At 49.5% G+C, this 18,063-nt stretch overlaps 1 protein-coding gene across 18 annotated transcripts in view; it reads right to left on the bottom strand.

Annotated features, from left to right (window-relative positions):
* RREB1 (ras responsive element binding protein 1) overlaps window positions 1-18,063 on the bottom strand; it is a 175,531-nt gene that overhangs the window by 122,121 nt on the left and 35,347 nt on the right. For 2 of the 18 annotated variants that reach the window (XM_082413272.1, XM_082413273.1), the window contains exons 1-3: window positions 10,102-10,867; window positions 9,699-9,882; window positions 9,094-9,166 (exon numbers count right to left, since the gene is read on the bottom strand). The exons of 1 other annotated variant lie outside the window; for it this stretch is intronic. The gene's annotated coding sequence lies outside the window, so the exon portion shown is untranslated. Of the gene's footprint in view, window positions 1-9,093; window positions 9,167-9,698; window positions 9,886-10,065; window positions 10,868-10,893; window positions 11,535-11,567; window positions 16,436-18,063 lie in introns of those variants that run through there. 15 more of the 18 variants (XM_082413257.1, XM_082413267.1, XM_082413259.1 and 12 more) reach the window with 14 other exon arrangements.

Genomic DNA, 18,063 nt, shown 5'->3' with positions numbered 1-18,063 from the left:
TTGGCACCCAAAGGAGATACACAGCACATTTTGTTTACTGAAGGAACTTTGTTTTCACACAGATTACTGGTCAAGCAAAACACTGTTGTCGTTCTAAGACATTCAGAGCATCAGTGAACACTGAGAAACTAAGAAATAAGTTGGAAAATCAGGTCAGGAGAGGAGTTCTGACCCTCTTAAGCAGAAGGCGGGGGCAATTTTGAGAGTCCTACCTTGGTTCTTACCCCCGAGCCTCTGCCCCTGAGCCCCAGGCTCACAAGTCAAAGAGATAAAGCATCACTAAAACAAACAGGAACTTAAATACGCTTAAGGTTTTAGCTGTATGCCTCATCTGAAAACCATTCAGAAGCTCAGGCCATCGAGGAGAACTCTTCCATGTTGCTTTTGGCCTCAGGAAATTTAAAGGAGAGAAAGAAAGGAAGAGGAGGAGAGGGGAGGGGAGAAGGAAGCCATAAGAAAGAACCTAACTTCTGTTTCTCACTTTTATAGAAGTCCTTTCCACGCATTATCCATGCCAGGAATAGTATGTTTTGACCAATGAAAGCAGTACAAGTAGAGAGACTGCTGATAAAATTCACAAACATAACTTCTTTGAAGGGTAGGGAACGTACCTGGTTCATAAACCTTGCTTTATCCCGTGATCTGATCTCAGAGAAAGGCACCGCCAGCCACCAGCCACGGAAGCCTGAGACCTGGAAATCATCGGGCCCATCCTCCATCCCATCCCCCAGCCAGCCTCAGATCCTTCCTCCGGCCTCCATCTCTGTCAAACCCACCCAGGCTCCCCACCTCCACTGCCACCCACTCTGAGCCACCACTGCTTTTCAAAAGTTGTGCAAAACCAACCTTCTCGACGATCTTGCAAACAGAAGGTAAAACAGTCACTTCCTTCTACTCTAGTTTATTCTCCACTCTGGGCAGGAGTGATCTTTAAAAATGCAAATCTCATCATGCCAGTCCTTGGCCTAACACCCTGCAAGGCTTCCCAGAGTTCTCAAGGGAAAACTCCAAATACCTGTGAGCTACAAGCAGCCCATCCACCTCGCCACGCGTGTCACCCGCCCGGGTCTGTTCTTCCTCCACGCTGCTCCTCTCCAACCTCAGGGCCTCAGCACCAGCTGCTTGTGCTGCAACTCTCCTTCTCTTCACGTTGTAGCTCAGGGGCCACTCTGGGGGGATGCCCCCTCCACCTGCCTCCCAGCATCCTCCTCCCCTCCCCCACAGTGCATGTCACATGCTCTTGTCATACTTAACACCCAGCACAGATGGGAACGACTTAGTGGTCCTGTGTCTCTTTCCATGTCTGGGAAGCTAGCAACTGTCTCTCTTTCTCATACTAGTACCCTTGGTGTTTATGACTGCCATCCCAGCGTTGAAATTCAAATTTGTTGAATAAATAAAAATCTATAAATAAAGATCTATAAGTGGTTTAAAAAAAACCAAAACGCACTATGAGGTTTTCAAATTTGGGGGTGGAAAAGTGCCTGTTTTCCAAAAGGAGACTGAATCTGATACTGAATCCAACTTGATACAGTATTTTAGAAAAAGGGGGTTGTAAAGCTTTACTAAGCTCTCAAACAACAAATGGTTCTCAGAAACATTATTTTCATGATTTAAAAACAAACTTAATTTACAGACGTGCAAGTTGAGCCTCCTTTAAATTATACTTGGTTTACATTTTTAAGTAGGACAGTTTGAGCCAATATAAGTTTAACTTACCAAGTCGTGAAAACCTGTTTGAGATGCTTACTAACCAATTTTATATAATTATCCCTCAAAACAATTAAAAGCCCTAAAGTGGAAGAGAAAATGGCTTTTTAAAAAAATCGGTTTTTCACATCAGAGAGGAACATACACAAGCCTCCTTAGAAATAAGATGAAGTTGGAATATTATATTTGAATGTATCTGCCAGATCTGACCCTAAACTCTAGTTATCAGGTAAGCACATCAAGGAATATTTAAAGGTAGCAATAATGTACTTTTAATCAACTAGGATTTTATCTCATATAAAGGATACCAAGACCTTCCAATTTAAAAAGAAAAAAAATGGTAATTCCTTTTTCGAAAAGGAAACCTATCCACATAGTTACAAACATAAAGGTATAAAAGGATGCATAAGCAAAACGCCTCTCTCTCACCCCATCCTTATGGTTATCTCCCCTATTTCTGAAGACATAGGTACCTCTTTTAGAAGAAAGTTAGGAAAGGATTTTGAGATGATTTTGTGTATTCAGGGTTTTTTTGGGTTTTTTTTAACTATAAAGTCTCAGCATAAAGGAACCTCCCCTAAAACAGTGAAAATGATTCTTTCTGTAAATACGATCTATAATCAACTTCCATCATGTACATACATATATTGCGCGCACACACACAAATAAGGCAAGATCTGTACCCTGTAGGTTTCTGGTTTGCACTTTATTTTAAATCCAAGGAGTTACAGAAAAAAAAGAAAAGTTAAATTATACACGGACCAACACTCCTATTAACTCATACCACTAATGAAACAAAAATCTAACTAAGCAGAGAAAGTGGGTCCACACGTTGGAGCTCAGAAATGATTTTGGTCTTTGATCTGTGTGCCCATCTCTCCTATTTAATATAAACTTCAAACCAAGAGCCATGAAAAGTGGTTATAATTAGTAAGGGCCCCAGTGTGACAGCTTTTAGTGCAATCAGGCATTAACAACTTTTTTTTTCCTCTTTAATTTTGAGTAAATTAAGCTGAGCAAACTTTTATTTTAAAATTTCTGTAATTCAAAATGCTTTCCCACCAGTGTGCACTTAGCACCCAATTTCTGCAGGATGGATCTGCTGGAAAACGATAGTTTACTTCTGTTTCCTTCTCTTAATTTGTACTGATATTTAGGACTTAGCTTCCAAATTATACGTGCTCTTCTCCAAAAATAACCTGCACCTCTTCAGAAAAACTCTGGGTTTTTTATATTTGAAAATGGATCCAACAATAATTATTGAATAAGCATCAACTATGCAACCCTTGAGCTAGGTACAGAAGGTGGAAAAATATGATTTGAAGTTGCTGGCTATTCTCCAGGTGGGGAAAACATGCCAATAGGTAAATTACAACAGACAGACCGGCCAGATGGGGTAAGGGTTATTCTGGATGGAGGGCCTGATTCTCCCTGGAAGAGGTGGTATTTGAGATGGGTCTTGAAAGAAGAGTTGAGAAATGTTGTGTGCAAGGAGAAGGGGATGGGGACAAAACAGAATGAACACTCCACAGAAAAGCAGAAGCAGGACGAACTCCTTCCGTGTGGCAGTGGCCTGGAGGGAGAGTGAGAAGGGCTAAAACTAGGAAGACAGTCTGGGAGCTGCCGATGGAGGTCCTCGTGTGCCAAGTTGAGGAGTTTGGATTTCTTCCTGCAGACAACAGGGGGCCATGAGATGTTTTTCAGCAGCAGGCAAACCCCATGTGCAGCTATAGTGTTCAAGCCGAGTGGAGGGCAGACTGGAGGAGGGAGACAAAGGGAGCACGAAATTGACTTGGGAGGTGCTTGTGACATGATGAGGGCCTAGGTCAGGACAGTGGGGCAGGCAACACCAGAGTCAGACTGGACCGGGGTTTCGAGGAGGGTCTGGTGAATGCTGGCAGCTGAGAGAGAGACCAGAGTCAGGGACTGGCCTGGGAGGCTGGGTGGACGGTGAGTTTCAGCTCACCTTCTAGAAGTGGGGGAGAGACTTTTTTCCCTGCAACTTCCCTCCAACGCACCTGCAGGTGATCCCCAGCCTGCCAAAAGCTGTAAATGGAGAGGGGGAGCGGGGACCGCCCAGTTTACAGGTTGGAGGAGAGGGCAGCAAAGCACCAGAGGCACAGCTCTTACTACACCAGGCGTGGGCTGGCGAAGGCAGCTTCCAAGCAGGTCGCTGACACCATCAGCCCGGAGGGACGTGAATGGGACCCTGACAGTCTGTCCTCGGGTTAGGATGGAAAGAAAGCTGCCTATACACGTTAAACGTTTCTCTTAGGTAAGTGGGAGCCCAGACCATTCTGGAATCATCCCCCTCTCTGCCTTTTCTTCTTGCTCCAAAGCTTCCTCCTCGCCTCCTGCCTGTAAGATGGGGGCGGGGGGGGGGGTGGTGGACCAGGACAAGGGTCAGGCAAGTGGCACCTGTGGCTAAAAGATGGCTCCTGCCACTGTCCTAGGCATGTCTGGTCCGAGGAAATGCAGTTTAATGTTTGTATACCACATTTTATTTTTCTTTCAATCAACCACCTTTCCGTGCATCTGAGGTCCGCAAGTCCCCCAAACATAAAATCACCACCGTCTCTTCCCTTGATCCCTCCCCAGCGTTCCCTGGTAAAGCAGCAGCCTGCCAGCCACGTGCTCAAGAGGAGACGTACGGACAGAAGACAGGGCTCCCATGACTGCCCTGTAAAAAGGGTGGAGAGGGCTTCCCTGGTGGCGCTGTGGTTGAGAATCTGCCTGCCAATGCAGGGGACACGGGTTCGAGCCCTGGGCCAGGAAGATCCCACATGCCGCGGATCAACGAAGCCCGCGCGCCGCAACTACTGAGCCTGCGCTCTAGAGCCCACGAGCCACAACTACTGAGCCCGCGTGCCGCAACTACTGAGCCCGCACACCTAGAGCCCGTCCTCCACAACAAGAGAAGCCACTGCAGTGAGAAGCCGGTGCACCGCAATGAAGAGGAGCCCCCGCCCGCCGCAACTAGAGAAAGCCCGCGCGTACAACAAAGACCCAACACAGCCATAAATAAATAAATAAATAAATAAATAATTTTTTAAAAAAAGGGTGGAGAGTTATGTAAGAATTTTGCAAAAACTTAAGAAAACAAAATAAGGGAGACTACAAGGGCAAAAAACATTAACTGTCAAGCAAGTAAGGGCTAATTCAAACACTGAGCAAAAAAATAGGGGGGTATGGGGGTACCCTCCACGTAACTCCAAACACGAGGGAGAAGTGGCAGATGACAGCGCCGGAGCTAGTTACCTAAATAAGTGAAGAAGTGCCACCTACCAGAGCAGCTCCCCAGCGCCAGTGTATCTGGTTTGTTTTAGAAGCAGACAAGTTCTGGAACTTTTATTTACTACAGGGTTTTTAAATATACGTAACTCCACTTAAATGTTTTCCCCAACCCCCAGTCTTCTGTGAAACCTCGAACTTGCCAACCACAGCACCTTACAGGCCTGTAAGGAGAGCTTACTCGCTCTACGAAATTCCAGATCCCCGAATATGCCACGTGCAGTACAGTGAGAACGCCAGGCTGCTTGCACACGTGACACAGGCCTCGACTCCTGTACCTTTAAAGCAGGCTTTCTTACCCTCCACCTACTGACATTTGGGACTGGATAATCCTTTAGCTGTGGGGCCTTCAGGTGCATTGTGGGATGGGCAGCAGCACCCCTGGCCTCGACCCACTAAAGGCCAGTCGCACCCCTCCCCCCCTTCCCCCCCCCCCCCCAGCAAGGCAATCAAACGTGTCTCCAGACTTTGCCAGATGCCCCCGGGGCGGGGAACCACCAAGCTGAGAACTACTGCTTTAAAGGGGGCATCCAAAGTTTACCACCTGCCTTTCCCTTAAAATCCATCCCTAAGTGAACTCCAGGAAGAAGAATTTGCTAGCCTGTTTGTCTCTAGGCGCTCGAAGCAAACATAAACTCTGCCTGAGTACTGGAGTTGTGCACAATTCTGGAAAGGAAATCCAGAGTGGATACCCACAAAGCTTCCTGAGCTTAAAATACACCACTTTCTTCCATATATAGATTTTGACTTTCTGGAACATTTATTTTATCCTTACAATGATCCCACGAGGTAGAAAACCTACTGAAAAAAAAATGCCTATAAAACCTACTGAAAAGAGTGCCTATACTCACGTTCCTCAAGAGAAATGCTGGCAAAGGCTAAAAAGTTTCTTTTCTAATTGCCTTACATCTTCAAATTCAACCACAGCATTATTGTGAAAGGATCTGGTCTCATTTAAAAAGCACACACACAGATAAACAGGCCCTGTATATTTAATGCTCTGTCTTCTGAGGCCAAGCTGACTTGAAAAAGCAGGTGTTGTTTGGACTGAGGCTGGGGCTGGGTGTTCTGGGTCCTGGGCCTGATTTATTACCAGCCACCGGGTGGAAGTTGGCACAGCTGGAAAATGGGTTAATACACCCACCCAGCCCTCACCATGCTGCTCTGAGGATCAAATTCGAATCTTTGTTCAAGGCCTTCACAAAAGCAGGGTGCAGTTAACTTTGTCCAGAGTCTGCCCTAATGAAAAATGAAATTTCACAAGTAGTGAAACCACTAAAAGCCTCCAACATTCTTAAAGCCATCTTACCCTGCAGTCTCTGAAAGAGGGGGTAGAAGAGATGAGATACCAAGCTAGCCAGGGGAAAAACAAATAGAGCCATTTAAAAGCTTTATCTAATTACCCCCACTGAGACTTTTTCTCTGCAGTCTGGCTGGCTGACAAAGAATGTGGTGGGGCTTTTGACTGGGCTTTCTCCACCCTATCGGGACCACCCGCCCTCCCCGAGCCTGAAAGGCCCGCAGGAGTAGCCCGTACCCAGACGCGGGGACTTTACAGAGGCTTTCAAGTCCTATTAGCACGGCTTGCTTGAATCACACTGAACAAACAGTCTCCACCCTCTCCCACTTCTTTTGTCTAAAGCACCTATTAACTGGCAGCCACCTTTACTGATGGGCAGACTGGCTCACCTGTGCCCGAAGTACCATCAGAAACAAGATGCACCAGTAGCTGGAAGGGAGAGCTCCCTGCGCCCTCCTCCCAGGCTCCCCCCACCACCACCCCCCCACCTCCACCAACCAACGCCAGCTACACTCGGACAGGGACACCCAGGGAAGGTGACGAGGGAAGCAGAGCCCAGCACAGTGGTGACCCTGTCCCAGAGGACAACTAACAGAAAAGGAAAAAGTCCGTCACCCTCGCGCCCCATCTTCCTCACTCTCCCACCTCGGTCATCATGAAAACAACGCAGATGGTTTTCCTCTCTGTATTCTGCCTTCCATGGGAGCAGGGGAAATTAAAAATAAGTGATGCATTTCAGAAAGCACATCGTATGCCTGCCTCTGCGTTTCAGATGGTACACCTTTTACCGCTGATTTATGGGGAGGCCCCCAAGGGCGTGGAAATCACAGGCTGACCCCTGCTTTTTGAAGACAGCCACAGCTATCTCTACTCAAAAACCACTTTCTAAGTCTAAAAGAGAGGAAAAAAACTCACTTACCCTGCCTCCTTCCCCCACACCCCAAAAAAACCCATCTAATTTCTTAATTATATTTGGCTATAAAAAACATTACTCAACTTTGCCTGTTCAGTAGGTCAGATGTACACAAGTAGTCTTGAGGAAGGGAAACTTCTGAGTTAGAGTGAGCTTGCCTTTCAACCAAGAGAGGATGGTTACTAACCATGGCTTCGGTTAGATTGCAACCCTTTTATCTCACTGAAATACCCCAAGATCCTTCAAGTGTTGCTTTTGAACACTTGGTTCCAAAGATACTCTACACCTAATGTAATTATTTTCAAAAAGGTATTATGAAGTGTTCTGAAATAAACTGAGATGGGGAGGTGGAGTGAAAAGGAGGAGCCCTATCAAAACTTAATCTAATCTCAGTAAAGGGGGAAGAAGACCATTGTCCTGGGATCAGGAGACTATATTGCCTTCCTTCTATTGATACTCTATTGCATTTCTATCTTTTGAATACAAACCTGTTTAATAAAGAGCAAAATAAGACATCACTTCATGGATTAGGTAGGTTTTCCAAAACGAACTGAACAATCTGTTATTAATAAATGAAATAAGGTGACATTACACACGCATTTCCTTGGGAGGATTTAACCCGAACACACAGGTAGCAGGGAAGAAGTCCACCCAGACAAGCTGCCATCTGACACCAGAGTTGGTCAGAGGGCATGAACTTCAATTAAGACACTTACAAAAGAGAGATTATTTAAATGTGATAACAAAAACAAAACAAAATTAACATCCTACTTTCCTAGGTCAAGGGACATGGAGAATTCAGAAATTAATTAAATCTAGTTAAATAATGTAAAACAGGGAAGGACTCCCTTTCAAAAATGCTTTGGTTAATTTTAGCATCCTTCTGTTTAGCTGCTTAGCAACCCTTATCCTATGACCTTTTAAGCACCACCTACTTTTCAAAAGGATAATGAATAGAAACATCAAAAGGATTCACTTCTGACTACTTCTAGTGAGCACGTTTAATCAATTTCTGTAGGGGTTAAAATTTATATTAATTATGCCATATAAAACCCTAGAAGGGTAGAATTTTTTCTTAGTTTCATTAACCAGGAAATTTCCTTCACTGAAGATAATAAATGATGTTAACAACTGAGCATAACACAGCTAGCAAAAACTTCCAAACTGATCTTAGCAAGTGGACCAGCACAGCAGTTCAAAATTGAGTAAAAATGCAAGCCACATAATGGCAACTACGTAGGGCCCGGCATACAGCAGGGAACCAATCAATAACTGTTGATGGCATGCCGACTAAACGAGGTAGGTTTATTTTTCTCCTTCTAAAATGAAAGACCCTTCCATCAAAAGGTCATTTGTTAGATGATGCAGATAGTTAGGAATGGATGTCCCACCTGTGCCAGCTGAGTCAGACCCATCTTCCCCATCACACAACAAACACTTGTCTGCCATAAGGGCTGAGGCTCTGAATTTCTGATGAGAAAAAAAGTGGTATCTAGAAAAACGCAGAGAATGATATGCCATAGAACAGTACACGTCAGCAGCATTTCTTAAGAGTATCACATAACCAGTAAATCCTCTTTAAAAACAAAACATCCTAAAATGCAACCTGTTTAGCAGTATTTTTAAGAATTATAAAACAGTGCAAGTTCATTAACAACCTAAAATGGACCACAAGGTAAACAAATAACCAAATCAAAGGGCTCTCCCTTTCTTTTGTAAAAGTGGGGGGGAGTGGGAAGGAAGGTGTTTTTTCACACATTTAAAACTTGATAAAAGCCATTCAAATGTTTAATTCATCAGTGTAACCAAAGCTCAAAACACATCAAAGCAAGATCCATCAGCGGTACCCAGAAGCTCCCTCCAAAGGGTAGTGGCTCACCTTTGCATAAATTGCTTGAAGAATAATTTGAACCCATTCCTTCAAAAGTTCTGTGTGACTCTTGAAGGGAGAACTAAACGTTTAAAAAAAGAAAGCGAGAGAAAAAAAGAAGTTTCAGCCAAGACTTCAGCCTCTAACTTAAGACTTCCGGGTTACATTATGTCTTAGACCCATACCTGCCTACTCGAAAAGGCACCAGACCTAGAGGATGCTTTTAAGGGCCATGGGGAGAAGAGAAAAAAAAACCCAAAACAAAACAAAAACCATTCTTTTCTTTGCAGTTCCCTTTTCTCCACTTTCCACATCAATTAAATTTATTTCAGAATACACTCACGCGCATGCACACACCACTGCCTATCTAAAAGAAAACGACCTCAAAAATATGGGATGCACATGAACAACTCGGCCTTTGCACAAATCACCTCAAGTCTCCTCTTCAAGACAGAAATACCTCGCTATTTCCAGCATCCCTATCCAACGGGCAAACTTTATTTCCACTGGCTTTTAAACCTAAACGCTAAAACAAGCACGGGGTGAATTTTTCTTCTGGTGAAAACCATCGGACAGGTTTTTCAGCATATCCCAAAGTGATATTTTTTATTCACCTTCCTATCGCTCTCCACCACCACCATCCCCAAAAAAGAAGCCGAAAAAACTCCAAAGTGCCCCGAATGTGTCCTGCTGCTGGCTCTGAAGCCGTGTAGAATTTCGTAATGGAATGTGAACTGCTCGTCCGGATCTGGGCTCACGTTCTATCTTCTAACCAGTAAGGAGCGAGGGAGGGCAAATCTGCTGAGCAAGGAGAAATACTTTCCTGCTCTTTTATAACCCATCGCGGATGCACCGCGGACGCTGGACGCGAGCTGCACGCGGCGCCTGTCAACCCGCCCGCCCGCCCGCCCGCCGGCCGGTCCCCGTGCCCCTCCTCTGCCCGCCCCCCCCCACCCCGCCGGAAAAGAAAAGTGACCCCACCGAGAAGTGGGCTCGGCCGCCGCGCCCCTCACTCACGCGCCTCCCGGGCCCCGCGGGCGGCGGGGAGCGAGTCCCCACATCCTCGACGCGACCCTCGGCCCCGTCCAGAAAACACGCCGCTTCCAGGGAGGGGGCTGGCGACTGGAAGGACCTCCCCTGCTCCTTAGCAACCATTAAGGTCGCAGTTTCCTAAGAGACCGCGAGCGGGGAGGGGGCGCGGGGGACCGGGCCGAGGCGGGGGGCTGGGGGCTCACTGGGTCTTCAGCCCCTCGACGCCGCCCCCCCCTCCCCGCCCCTGCTCGGCTCTGCAGGCCGGGACGGGAGGAGACAGGGAAGACCCACAACTCGCAAAAAAATTGGTCCAGCGGGCAGCGGACAAAAGTTTCCGAGCGCGCTCCACAGCTGGGCGGCGAAGCGGGCCCCGGCGGCCAGCCCCGCCTCGGATGCTCCCGGCCTCCTTCCTGTGCTCGTGACGGCGCCGGGCGCCGAGGTCCCCCCCCCCGCCCCCGCGATGCAGGCTCCGCTCCACACCGATGGCTCCCACGAAAACACGTACACCGCCAACGGAAGGGCAAGGGAACAATACGCGCGGACGCGAGCCCCCCCTGCCCAGTCACCCGGGGGCGGTGGTCGGCGTGACCACCGGCCACGAGCCGGGAACGGCGAGGGCGCTGGGCTGCCCGCGGCCCCCTCCCGGCCGGCGCCGTCCGCCCGGGAGGATCAAAGTCCGCAGAGCAGGGCGCGGCGGATGCTCCCACCGCGCGGCCCCGGCGGGCACCCCCGAGCCAGCACCCCAGGCGGGCACCCCGAGCGGGCACCCCCGGATACCTTGCGGCGGCGGGCGGGCGCCGTCATCTCCGCGCTCCTCGGCCCGAGAGGGACTCGAAAGTATGTAGGAGAAAAGTTTCCCCTCCCACATGGGGGGGAGGATGTCGGGGGAGAGAGGGCGGAAGATGGAGAGCAGCGCTGGGAAGATGTTTCTGGCCGGCGGTGCGCGCACCATCCGAGTCCCGGCGGTGCTGGTTAAAAATAAATCCCGCGGCGGGTGCGGCGGCGCGGGTCGGGCCGGATTCCTGCGCTCGGACGGCTAATACGGATGCGCATCAGGTCCTGGCGGCGGGGCGCTGCAGCGGCCGCGGCGGCTCGCGCTGGGAGCTGGTTGGCAGAGCCGGCAGCTCGGGAAGGGGAAAAGGAGCGGAGGAAGGGGAGGAGGAGGAGGAGGAGGAGGGGGAGGAGGAGGAGGAGCGGCCCGGCGCGCAGCCGGAGGGGAGAGGGCTGCCCAACTCATCCCAGGCCGGCCCCACCGCCCCGAGCGCACGTAGCGCGGCGTGGGGCGCTCGGGTCCTCGGCTCCGGGAAACGCTGAGTTTAAAAAGTACAACGCGCTCTGCAGACTTCACCCTCCCCATCCCCAAAAGTTCTTTAAAAGGTCGCTCCCGCTCAGCCCCAGACATCTCGCTGCCACCCAAGGACCGCGAGCCGGAACCTCGGGCGCGTACTTACGGCCGGGCAGGGCGCTTGGCTCCCAGGCATGATGCAGTGGGGACCGGTGGGCTTCGGGGAGAGAACGAGGAGAGATGCAAACTTGTTCCGGAAAAGGAATCAAAATGGCGTTTCTGGATGTGCAAAGTTCATCAACTCCGCAGTCACTTCCCCTCCTCCTCTTCTCCCACAGGGAGGGAGGTGGGCGAGGAGCAGGCGACCCCGGCGCCCCAGCCGTCGTCCCGGCCCCCGCCTCGGCCCCCCGCCCCGCTTCCTCGCCCGCACGCTCGGAGACTCGCTCTCCCCCTCTCACCCTGATAAGTAGACACATCACGTGTTGTTCCTGCGAGTCTCCTGGGGACGTGTTACTGAGCGGCGGCGGCGGCGGCGCTCGGGCTGGGGGGTGGGGGGGGGGACCGCGGTACCCGCCGGTCCCCACCGCAGCCCCCGGCCCTATTTTAGCGGGGTGACCGCAGTTTCCATCCCGGGATGGATGGAGGTGCAGTCCCCCACCCCACCCCCACCGCAGCCCCAGGTTTGCCCCACGCCCTCCGCAGGCGCCCCGGGCCAGGGGAGGGCCGGGCAGCCCCGGGGGAAGGGTCTTGGCGGCCGCAGCTGAGCGCCGTCCGACCAGCACAGCGATCGCCGGCCGGCCACCCTCTTGGACCACCGCGCCCCCTCCCCTCCGGCCCCTCACTGCGGGCGACTCCCCGGCCCTGGCTTTCCATCACTTCGCTCAGTGGTTTGTTTCACTATTTTAACGGAGGACGGGGAAAGGCAGCGATGCCTGGGAAGCGCGAGAGGGGCTCCTCGGAGGCCGGGAGGGGGTGCCATGGGGGGCGGGGGTGCCTGGCCCGGCGCCGCCCCTCTTGCTCTCAGAGGCAGACGGGAGGGTGAACCCCACCCGCGCGGTTCCCTCTCCACGCGGTCCTCGCTCTGCATCCAGGTGGGACAAGCCGACGATGGGGCGGGAGATTAAGGAACTGGCGCTTCACCCCGCCCCCAACTTCGGGTTGTTTCTCTCCCAGGGCCGGTCCTTCTCGCTCTGGGGCTGCCGCCCCGGGAGCGTATTCTCCATCCAACAAATTCAACGCTGACTTGGCTTTTGTCACCTTCCCTTCCCCACACTCCACAGCTGATGCTGTAGCGGGGGCTGCCTTGCCCCCAACGGGCCGCCAATGTGTCCCCACCCCGCGATGGCACGGCTGATGCTGTGTCATCCACGTCGCCCTCCGAGGCATCAGGGAAGCCACATGCAATATCTCTTTCTCTCAGAGGGCTCCTGTTTCAACTCTGAAAAGCAGGGGCCCTCCTCCGAGCCGCGCTCCGTCTCCACGGCTCCAAACACCAGCTTCGCCCAGGCTGCGGCGGCCCAAGTTATCACCGAGCCCAGAGAAACCAGGCCTGGGCTTTGCTTCCTCCATAAGGCAGCTGACATGTTTCCAGCTGTTAATACTTTTCCTACCGAGCTTCTGAAAGGGGCCTGTTGTCAGCCTTTGGAAACATCTTCAGACAGATAAGGGTGATTGTGGTTGCAGAAAACAAACACCACCCGCTCCCCAAATTCTAAAGATGGGGGGCCTCTTGTCTAGTTGCAGAGAACGCTACCACAGAATCATGCGTTTGAGGCTTGTTAAGCAAGATGATGTTATACATGCAGAAAGCTGGCCACTATCTACTGGCTGTGACCTTTGACCCTCTTCCACGCCAACTCTGAATACCCTTGCACACCATACAAAGTTGTAAGCCCAATCACGGGCCTTTAATTTGAGGCCTTTAGTGGAACTCTGGTGTTCAGGGCTGCAGATACAAGTGTCTACCTAGGGATGGACTAAATGGATGGGTCCTGGCTAACACAGAACTCTCTAGAACCAAGCAGAAGCAGCTGGACCATTACCTATGACTTGAGATAATCAGCCACCCAAGAGGGAACTGATTCAGCTGGCTGTTTCTCTGACGTCCAGAGTCATCAAAATTAAGTTTTCAGAACCTGTTATGTTTCCCAGGGTCTACTGTTTACTGAGGAAAACTCAACCCAGGGAAATGTTAGCAGTTGCATTTTTCTAAGCCTCCCCTCCACCCCAACCCCATGTCCCCATTCAGGAGTTACCTTTCCTGGTGTCCCCACTGAGGGGTAGGTTTTGAGTAGGAGCCATATCAAAGTTGGAATTTTGCTTGTAATTTAGCTTATTCTGTAAAATACGTGCAAACCTGCAAAGCTACATGATTTTTCCTGACCTTGATAATATCACCTAGGTAATACTGGCAACCTTTTAAGTTGAAAAAACAGTCTAAAAGTAACTTTTGAAAGTTGAATTCTAATGATACTGAGCTCTTTTCTAGCTCTTTTCTAGTGTTCATCTTTTCTAGCTAATTCATAAACTTGGCAGTCAAACGAGCTGTCCAAAGGTCTGTTTGTTCATACTACATATAAATATCATTGACCCAACAAATAGTTATTGAACATCTAATAGGTAAAAAGAGACATGCTATTAAAACCATGATGCATTGCCACTTCACACCCACTAGGATGGCTGTAATAAAAAAGATAGATAATAACAAGTGTTGTCAGGGAAGTGGAGAGATGGAACTCTCGCACACTGCGGGTGAAAATGTAAAATGCTACAGCCACTTTAAAAAACAGCTTGACAGTTCCTCAAAATGTTAAGCATAGAGTTACCATCTGACCTAGCCACTCCACTCCTAGCTATATAACACAACAAATGAAAATATACATCCACACAAGAACTTGTACAAGAATGTTCATAGCGCATTATCCACAACAGCTAAAAAGTAGAAACAACCCAAATAGCCATCAACTGATGAGTGGATAAACAAAATGTGGTACATCCATACGTGGAATATTATTCAGCCATAAAAAAGGAAAGAAGTACATACTACAACACAGATCAATTTTGAAAACACACTAAATGAAATAAGCCAGACCCAAAAGGACAAATATTGTTCTGATTCTGTTTATATGAAATGTCCAGAATAGGCAAATCTTCGGAGACAGAAAGTAGATTAACAGTTACCTAGGGCTGAGGGTTTGGAGGGAAATAGGGATTGACTGCTAATGTGTGCGACATTTCTTTTGGGGGTGATAAAAATGTTTTAAAATTGATTGTGGTGATGGCTGAACAACTCTGAATATACTAAAACCATTGAACTGTATGCTTTAAATGGGTGAATTGCATTCTTTGTAAGTTATAGCTCAACAAAGCTGATATATATGTATTCCATATATATATATGGAATTGTGAGTATCTATCTATCTATATATCTATCTATATCTATATCTATATATCTATATATATATAGAATTGTGCTAGGTTCCATAGTGGAGAAGTGATACAAAAATGGATAATTTATAATCCATGCCTTAAAAGAGTTTATAGGCTAATCTCTGCATCCATAAGAAGCAATCATGAAATGCAAGCCAACATTTAATAAGAACCATTAAATAGGTACAAAATTCAGAGGTTCCAGGAAAAGAGAGCACTTCAAATAAGAGTCATTGGGGAAAGCTTCACAGAAGAGGAACCGATGGGGCTGAGCCACGGAGAGGGGCTAGAAATTTCGTATGTGGAGATGGGGATTAGAAGTAGCAGATGCAAAGGCACAGTGGCAGCAAGCTATGAGCCCTGTTCCGAGACCAGTAGGGAGTCCAGCGTGTCTGGATGATAACCCACGCAGCAGCAGCAGGTGAGGAGAGCGAAAGCCAACAGGCTGAGGCTGTCCCGCAGAGAGCTCTGAACACCATTCGTGGAGAACCTCAGGGACGGGGGCCTGAACTAGGGTGGAGCAGGGAAGGGAGAGAGAATAGCTGATCGGGAGCCACTTCAGAGGAAGAACTGATAGAAAAGCAGCTGGTGAGCCGGGAATGGGGGGTGAAGAAGTGAGGGCCGAGATGATGCCTGGGTCCCAGCCGGGTGATGGAGAGAACGAATGACTAATGAGAAAGTCAGAGGTAGGAGCCCATTGGAGGTGGAAGGTGACAGAGCAGGTGACATTGAGCTGGAAGTAGAAATAATGGAAACCAGAGAGCTATGCCGTGGAAGAGAATCGAGGAGAAAAAGGATGTGGATGGTGGAGAAGGCCCCTAGGATGAGGTGACACGATCCGCTGAATCTCATGAGACGTGTAGGTGTCCCAACCCCACCCAAAGGAGGGGGCAGGGCGCTCCAGACAGAGGGAGGGGTAAGTAGCAAGCACAAGGACACAGAGGCGTAAAACAAAGTCAGTTAACGGAACTGCAAATACCTGACTCTGTGGCTGGACCAGAGGGAGGAAGGGACGCAGCCAGAGATGGAGCTGGAGAAATCGCCCGTGGGCCAGACGGCCGAGAGCTCCGGGCACACCGTGGAGCTGACCTGTGCTTTATCTGACTCCGAGCCCCTGACAGGGCTTAAGGAAGAGGTAGACAGAGCTTCCCTCGTGGGACCGTGGAGAAGGGTCTGGGAGACTTGGGACTGGAAGGCTAGGTAGGAGTTAATAGAAGAGCCCACCTAAGAAATAATAAGGACCCTGTCAGCCGCTGGCTATAGAGGTGGAGAAGAATGGATTGGTTTGAGACATAATTAGGACACAGATGCAATAGCATTTGACCAATTTGATATGGGAGAGAGGAAAAAAAATTCCCTCTGGAGCACTGACCATGGGGCGTGGCATCAAAAGAAGGGAAACCACTCCAGCATCGGTAGAATGACACATGACAGAGCAGGGGTTAAATTAAAAAGAGGGGGACAGACAGAGGGACCAGAGGTGGGAGGTGGTAAAGAAGATGGAATCCCCTGGGCTTGGTCCCAACTGCTTTGGAGGGAGAAGAAGAGACTTGAAGAAGACAGCTTCCCCGGTCTTGGTTTGGGACCCGGGTTGGGGGGTGGGTCCATGCATCATGGCGGGGTGCGGGGGAGTAGGGGGTGGTGTGTGGAAGACGAGAGGAGGCTGGACCCAGGAAAAAGGCCTGGAGAGACATCTGAGGGCCAGAGAGGATGGGAAGTAAAAGGCTAGAGGCTAACCCCAGGGAAATGCCTGCCAGGAGGTGGATGCAGAGGAGGGGTGACAAGTGCTCTCGGTCTCCTTCCTCTAAAGAAGCAGAACAGCTGGGGCGGGGAGTGCTGCCATTAAAAAAAAAAAAAAAAAAAAAAAAAGGTTGTCAATGGTGTTAAGTCACAGAGACGTCAAAGCAAGTAGCTGAAAAGGGGGTGAGATCTGAGAAAGTAAATTGATTTGAGAGAGGAAGGCAAAGGCCAGAAAGCAAGGGTTAAGGAGTGACTGGCAGAAGAGGAAGTGAAGGCCTGAAGGCCTGAAGGCTGAGAAGTTAGGTGATAAAAGGAGGGGTGAGAAAGGAAAGTAACAACGGCAACATAATAGCAGCTAATATGTACTGAACACCTACTATGCGCCAGGTGCTGCTCTGAGGGCCCCCTGTGAATCATCTTGCTTAATCCCCTCCGTCCTCCAGCCTGGCAGGTGCCTTATCACCCCCATCCTACAACTGATGGAACCGAGGAGTCCCAAGGTCCCCAGGCCGGGATGGCTGGGACCTGGCAGAGCTGAGCTGCACCCCGGGACCCACTCTTTCCCTGTTGTCACCACCCCTGCTGCTGTTAGTCAATCGAGAATTAAATAGTTGGCTAACAAAAAATGCCTACTTGATTGTCTTGACTAATCTGAATAAAATACTGTCGACTGGAGTTTGGCAGAAGGGCCAGTATTGTCTGTGCCGTCTTAACAAGGATTTAATTGGAAAGATAAGCAAATGGCCAGCTTTCAGTATTGCTAATTTGCTTTATAACCATCCCTCCCGCACATAAACCTCGGGTACAAACCCCTTTCTGTTCTCCATAGACATTTATGTCAACAGGAAAGGAATGTAGATCCAGAGAGAGAGAGAGAATACAGATCTATGAAACAGAACACAGCTTTTGAAGGAAGGTGTGTATGTGTGTGTGTGTCTGCCTGCCTGCCTGTCTATGGCAGAGGAGAAATGGTAGGGAGATCAGCCTTGGGGAAAAAGAGGGATAATTAATATTCTGTGACAGGAGGGCAGGGGAAAAGAGAGTAGAAACTTAACTACTACATCAGGTTGTGGGAGTTACCATCCGATGGCTTTGACTTCAGACAGCAGCAGGGCCGCAGAGCAAGGGGAGTGGCAGGGGGGCTAAGGCTTGAAGCGAGAAGTCAGGAACTGGTGGTAGAAAAGTTCAGCTCTGTGTTAGCTTCAATGCCACAGAGCCACGGAGGGGACAAAACATATGGTAGGGATTACTGACAGTGGGAAGCTGAAATGAGTAAAATCCATCACAAGGGGGATGGATGACACGAGAAAGGGCCTGAGGCTGTAAGAATGGGGAGTGGCCCAGGGCCCTGAGGAAGAAAGGCAGTTTCAGTGACCAGGAGGGTGAGGCAAGGGATGGATGAGGGAAGAAGGGGGGATGAGGGAAGAAGGGGGTCTGAGGATGGGAAACGGGGATGGAGACCTCGGGGGAGACAGAGAAGCAGATGATTCTTG

The sequence above is a fragment of the Balaenoptera physalus genome, assembly GCF_965194825.1.
Source record: "Balaenoptera physalus genome assembly, chromosome: 11".
Classification (NCBI taxonomy): Eukaryota; Metazoa; Chordata; class Mammalia; order Artiodactyla; family Balaenopteridae; genus Balaenoptera; species Balaenoptera physalus.
This window is presented reverse-complemented; position numbering and strand designations above follow the sequence as displayed.